Below are 7,741 nucleotides of genomic sequence, written 5' to 3' on the forward strand. Positions count from 1 at the left end.
TCTCCCTCCCCATATTGACTGATACCTGATCCTGGTCCAGAATACACAGGGTTTCTCCCTCCCCATATTGACTGATACCTGATCCTGGTCCAGAATACACAGGGTTTCTCCCTCCCCATATTGACTGGTCCTGGTCCAGAATACACAGGGTTTCTCCCTCCCCATATTGACTGATATCTGATCCTGGTCCAGAATACACAGGGTTTCTCCCTCCCCATATTGACTGATACCTGATCCTGGTCCAGAATACACAGGGTTTCTCCCTCCTCATATTGACTGATACCTGATCCTGGTCCAGAATACACATGGTTTCTCCCTCCTCATATTGACTGATCCTGGTCCAGAATACACAGGGGTTCTCCCTCCTCATATTAACTGATCCCTGATCCTGGTCCAGAATACACAGGGTTTCTCCCTCCCCATATTGACTGATACCTGGTCCTGGTCCAGAATACACAGGGTTTCTCCCTCCCCATATTGACTGATACCTGATCCTGGTCCAGAATACACAGGGTTTCTCCCTCCCATATTGACTGATACCTGATCCTGGTCCAGAATACACAGGGTTTCTCCCTCCCATATTGACTGATACCTGATCCTGGTCCAGAATACACAGGGTTTCTCCCTCCCCATATTGACTGATACCTGATCCTGGTCCCGAATACACAGGGTTTCTCCCTCCACATATTGACTGATCCTGGTCCAGAATACTCAGGGTTTCTCCCTCCTCATATTGACTGATATCTGATCCTGGTCCAGAATACACAGGGTTTCTCCCTCCCCATATTGACTGATACCTGATCCTGGTCCAGAATACACAGGGTTTCTCCCTCCCCATATTGACTGATACCTGATCCTGGTCCAGAATACACAGGGTTTCTCCCTCCTCATATTGACTGATACCTGATCCTGGTTCAGAATACACAGGGTTTCTCCCTCTACATATTGACTGATACCTGATCCTGGTTCAGAATACACAGGGTTTCTCCCTCCCCATATTGACTGGTCCTGGTCCAGAATACACAGGGTTTCTCCCTCCCCATATTGACTGATATCTGATCCTGGTCCAGAATACACAGGGTTTCTCCCTCCCCATATTGACTGATACCTGATCCTGGTCCAGAATACACAGGGTTTCTCCCTCCCCATATTGACTGATACCTGATCCTGGTCCAGAATACACAGGGTTTCTCCCTCCCCATATTGACTGATACCTGATCCTGGTCCCGAATACACAGGGTTTCTCCCTCCACATATTGACTGATCCTGGTCCAGAATACTCAGGGTTTCTCCCTCCTCATATTGACTGATCCCTGATCCTGGTCCAGAATACACAGGGTTTCTCCCTCCCCATATTGACTGATACCTGGTCCTGGTCCAGAATACACAGGGTTTCTCCCTCCCCATATTGACTGATACCTGATCCTGGTCCAGAATACACAGGGTTTCTCCCTCCCATATTGACTGATACCTGATCCTGGTCCAGAATACACAGGGTTTCTCCCTCCCATATTGACTGATACCTGATCCTGGTCCAGAATACACAGGGTTTCTCCCTCCCCATATTGACTGATACCTGATCCTGGTCCCGAATACACAGGGTTTCTCCCTCCACATATTGAATGATCCTGGTCCAGAATACTCAGGGTTTCTCCCTCCTCATATTGACTGATCCTGGTCCAGAATACACAGGGTTTCTCCCTCCCCATATTGACTGATACCTGATCCTGGTCCAGAATACACAGGGTTTCTCCCTCCCCATATTGACTGATACCTGATCCTGGTCCAGAATACACAGGGTTTCTCCCTCCTCATATTGACTGATACCTGATCATTGTGCAGAATACACAGGGTTTCTCCCTCTACATATTGACTGATACCTGATCCTGGTTCAGAATACACAGGGTTTCTCCCTCCCCATATTGACTGATACCTGATCCTGGTCCAGAATACACAGGGTTTCTCCCTCTACATATTGACTGATACCTGATCCTGGTTCAGAATACACAGGGTTTCTCCCTCTACATATTGACTGATACCTGATCCTGGTCCAGAATACACAGGGTTTCTCCCTCCCCATATTGACTGATTCCTGGTCCCGAATACACAGGGTTTCTCCCTCCACATATTGACTGATCCTGGTCCAGAATACTCAGGGTTTCTCCCTCCTCATATTGACTGATCCCTGATCCTGGTCCAGAATACACAGGGTTTCTCCCTCCCCATATTGACTGATACCTGGTCCTGGTCCAGAATACACAGGGTTTCTCCCTCCCCATATTGACTGATACCTGATCCTGGTCCAGAATACACAGGGTTTCTCCCTCCCATATTGACTGATACCTGATCCTGGTCCAGAATACACAGGGTTTCTCCCTCCCATATTGACTGATACCTGATCCTGGTCCAGAATACACAGGGTTTCTCCCTCCCCATATTGACTGATACCTGATCCTGGTCCCGAATACACAGGGTTTCTCCCTCCACATATTGAATGATCCTGGTCCAGAATACTCAGGGTTTCTCCCTCCTCATATTGACTGATCCTGGTCCAGAATACACAGGGTTTCTCCCTCCCCATATTGACTGATACCTGATCCTGGTCCAGAATACACAGGGTTTCTCCCTCCCCATATTGACTGATACCTGATCCTGGTCCAGAATACACAGGGTTTCTCCCTCCTCATATTGACTGATACCTGATCCTGGTTCAGAATACACAGGGTTTCTCCCTCTACATATTGACTGATACCTGATCCTGGTTCAGAATACACAGGGTTTCTCCCTCCCCATATTGACTGATACCTGATCCTGGTCCAGAATACACAGGGTTTCTCCCTCTACATATTGACTGATACCTGATCCTGGTTCAGAATACACAGGGTTTCTCCCTCTACATATTGACTGATACCTGATCCTGGTCCAGAATACACAGGGTTTCTCCCTCCCCATATTGACTGATTCCTGGTCCAGAATACACAGGGTTTCTCCCTCCCCATATTGACTGATTCCTGGTCCAGAATACACAGGGTTTCTCCCTCCCCATATTGACTGATACCTGATCCTGGTCCAGAATACACAGGGTTTCTCCCTCCCCATATTGACTGATACCTGATCCTGGTCCAGAATACACAGGGTTTCTCCCTCCCCATATTGACTGATACCTGATCCTGGTCCAGAATACACAGGGTTTCTCCCTCCCCATATTGACTGGTCCTGGTCCAGAATACACAGGGTTTCTCCCTCCCCATATTGACTGATATCTGATCCTGGTCCAGAATACACAGGGTTTCTCCCTCCCCATATTGACTGATACCTGATCCTGGTCCAGAATACACAGGGTTTCTCCCTCCCCATATTGACTGATACCTGATCCTGGTCCCGAATACACAGGGTTTCTCCCTCCACATATTGACTGATCCTGGTCCAGAATACTCAGGGTTTCTCCCTCCTCATATTGACTGATCCCTGATCCTGGTCCAGAATACACAGGGTTTCTCCCTCCCCATATTGACTGATACCTGGTCCTGGTCCAGAATACACAGGGTTTCTCCCTCCCCATATTGACTGATACCTGATCCTGGTCCAGAATACACAGGGTTTCTCCCTCCCATATTGACTGATACCTGATCCTGGTCCAGAATACACAGGGTTTCTCCCTCCCATATTGACTGATACCTGATCCTGGTCCAGAATACACAGGGTTTCTCCCTCCCCATATTGACTGATACCTGATCCTGGTCCTGAATACACAGGGTTTCTCCCTCCACATATTGACTGATCCTGGTCCAGAATACTCAGGGTTTCTCCCTCCTCATATTGACTGATACCTGATCCTGGTCCAGAATACACAGGGTTTCTCCCTCCCCATATTGACTGATACCTGATCCTGGTCCAGAATACACAGGGTTTCTCCCTCCCCATATTGACTGATACCTGGTCCAGAATACACAGGGTTTCTCCCTCCCCATATTGACTGATACCTGATCCTGGTCCAGAATACACAGGGTTTCTCCCTCCCCATATTGACTGATACCTGATCCTGGTCCAGAATACACAGGGTTTCTCCCTCCCCATATTGACTGATACCTGATCCTGGTCCAGAATACACAGGGTTTCTCCCTCCCCATATTGACTGATACCTGGTCCTGGTCCAGAATACACAGGGTTTCTCCCTCTACATATTGACTGATACCTGATCCTGGTTCAGAATACACAGGTTTTCTCCCTCTACATATTGACTGATACCTGATCCTGGTCCAGAATACACAGGGTTTCTCCCTCCCCATATTGACTGATACCTGATCCTGGTCCAGAATACACAGGGTTTCTCCCTCCTCATATTGACTGATTCCTGGTCCAGAATACACAGGGTTTCTCCCTCCCCATATTGACTGATCCTGGTCCAGAATACACAGGGTTTCTCCCTCCCCATATTGACTGATCCTGGTCCAGAATACACAGGGTTTCTCTCTCCCCATATTGACTGATACCTGATCCTGGTCCAGAATACACAGGGTTTCTCCCTCCCCATATTGACTGATACCTGATCCTGGTCCAGAATACACAGGGTTTCTCCCTCCTCATATTGACTGATCCTGGTCCAGAATACACAGGGTTTCTCCCTCCCCATATTGACTGATACCTGATCCTGGTCCAGAATACACAGGGTTTCTCCCTCCCCATATTGACTGATACCTGATCCTGGTCCAGAATACACAGGGTTTCTCCCTCCTCATGTTGACTGATCCTGTTCCAGAATACACAGGGTTTCTCCCTCCCCATATTGACTGATCCTGGTCCAGAATACACAGGGTTTCTCCCTCCCCATATTGACTGATCCTGGTCCAGAATACACAGGGTTTCTCCCTCCTCATATTGACGGATCCTGGTCCAGAATACACAGGGTTTCTCCCTCCCCATATTGACTGATACCTGATCCTGGTCCAGAATACACAGGGTTTCTCCCTCCTCATATTGACTGATCCTGGTCCAGAATACACAGGGTTTCTCCCTCCCCATATTGACTGATCCTGGTCCAGAATACACAGGGTTTCTCCCTCCTCATATTGACTGATCCTGGTCCAGAATACACAGGGTTTCTCCCTCCTCATATTGACTGATACCTGATCCTGGTCCAGAATACACAGGGTTTCTCCCTCCTCATATTGACTGATACCTGGTCCTGGTCCAGAATACACAGGGTTTCTCCCTCCTCATATTGACTGATGCCTGATCCAGAATACACAGGGTTTCTCCCTCCCCATATTGACTGATACCTGATCCTGGTCCAGAATACACAGGGTTTCTCCCTCCTCATATTGACTGATACCTGATCCTGGTACAGAATACACAGGTTTTCTCCCTCTACATATTGACTGATACCTGATCCTGGTCCAGAATACACAGGGTTTCTCCCTCCCCATATTGACTGATACCCGATCCTGGTCCAGAATACACAGGGTTTCTCCCTCCTCATATTGACTGATTCCTGGTCCAGAATACACAGGGTTTCTCCCTCCCCATATTGACTGATCCTGGTCCAGAATACACAGGGTTTCTCCCTCCCCATATTGACTGATCCTGGTCCAGAATACACAGGGTTTCTCTCTCCCCATATTGACTGATACCTGATCCTGGTCCAGAATACACAGGGTTTCTCCCTCCCCATATTGACTGATACCTGATCCTGGTCCAGAATACACAGGGTTTCTCCCTCCTCATATTGACTGATCCTGGTCCAGAATACACAGGGTTTCTCCCTCCCCATATTGACTGATACCTGATCCTGGTCCAGAATACACAGGGTTTCTCCCTCCCCATATTGACTGATACCTGATCCTGGTCCAGAATACACAGGGTTTCTCCCTCCTCATGTTGACTGATCCTGGTCCAGAATACACAGGGTTTCTCCCTCCCCATATTGACTGATCCTGGTCCAGAATACACAGGGTTTCTCCCTCCCCATATTGACTGATCCTGGTCCAGAATACACAGGGTTTCTCCCTCCTCATATTGACGGATCCTGGTCCAGAATACACAGGGTTTCTCCCTCCCCATATTGACTGATACCTGATCCTGGTCCAGAATACACAGGGTTTCTCCCTCCTCATATTGACTGATCCTGGTCCAGAATACACAGGGTTTCTCCCTCCCCATATTGACTGATCCTGGTCCAGAATACACAGGGTTTCTCCCTCCTCATATTGACTGATCCTGGTCCAGAATACACAGGGTTTCTCCCTCCTCATATTGACTGATACCTGATCCTGGTCCAGAATACACAGGGTTTCTCCCTCCTCATATTGACTGATACCTGGTCCTGGTCCAGAATACACAGGGTTTCTCCCTCCTCATATTGACTGATGCCTGATCCAGAATACACAGGGTTTCTCCCTCCCCATATTGACTGATACCTGATCCTGGTCCAGAATACACAGGGTTTCTCCCTCCTCATATTGACTGATCCTGGTCCAGAATACACAGGGTTTCTCCCTCCCCATATTGACTGATACCTGGTCCTGGTCCTGGTCCAGAATACACAGGGTTTCTCCCTCCTTATATTGACTGATACCTGATCCTGGTCCAGAATACACAGGGTTTCTCCCTCCTCATATTGACTGATACCTGATCCTGGTTCAGAATACACAGGGTTTCTCCCTCTTCATATTGACTGATCCTGGTCCAGAATACACAGGGTTTCTCCCTCCTCATATTGACTGATCCTGGTCCAGAATACACAGGGTTTCTCCCTCCTCATATTGACTGATACCTGATCCTGGTTCAGAATACACAGGGTTTCTCCCTCCCCATATTGACTGGTCCTGGTCCAGAATACACAGGGTTTCTCCCTCCCCATATTGACTGATACCTGATCCTGGTCCAGAATACACAGGGTTTCTCCCTCCCCATATTGACTGATACCTGATCCAGAATACACAGGGTTTCTCCCTCCTCATATTGACTGATCCTGGTCCAGAATACACAGGGTTTCTCCCTCCCCATATTGACTGATCCTGGTCCAGAATACACAGGGTTTCTCCCTCCCCATATTGACTGATACCTGATCCTGGTCCAGAATACACAGGGTTTCTCCCTCCCCATATTGACTGATACCTGGTCCAGAATACTCAGGGTTTCTCCCTCCCCATATTGACTGGTCCTGGTCCAGAATACACAGGGTTTCTCCCTCCCCATATTGACTGATCCTGGTCCAGAATACACAGGGTTTCTCCCTCCCCATATTGACTGATACCTGGTTCATACATACACAGGGTTTCTCCCTCCCCATATTGACTGATACCTTGATCCTCGGTTCAGAATACACAGGGTTTCTCGCCTGACCCCATAGTTGACTGAATACCTTGATCCTGGTCCAGAATACCACAGGGTTCTCCCTCCCCATATTGGACTGAGTACCTGAATTCCTGGTCCCAGAATACACAGGTGGTTTCGTCTACCTCCCCATATTGACTGATACCTGGTTCAGGAATACATCAGGGTTTCTCTCTCCCCATATTGACCTGATAACCCGATCCTGGTCCAGAATACACAGGGTTTCTCCCTCCCCATATTGACTTGATACCTGGGTCAGAATATACACAGTGTTTCTCCCTCCCATATTGACGTGAATCCTGGTTCAGAAATACACAGGGTTGGCCTCCCGTCCGCCATATTGACGGAATACCTTGAATCCTGGTCCAGAATACAAAGGTTTCTCCTCTTCATATTGACTGATACC

The sequence above is a fragment of the Salvelinus namaycush genome, unplaced genomic scaffold, assembly GCF_016432855.1.
Source record: "Salvelinus namaycush isolate Seneca unplaced genomic scaffold, SaNama_1.0 Scaffold965, whole genome shotgun sequence".
Lineage (NCBI taxonomy): Eukaryota > Metazoa > Chordata > Actinopteri > Salmoniformes > Salmonidae > Salvelinus > Salvelinus namaycush.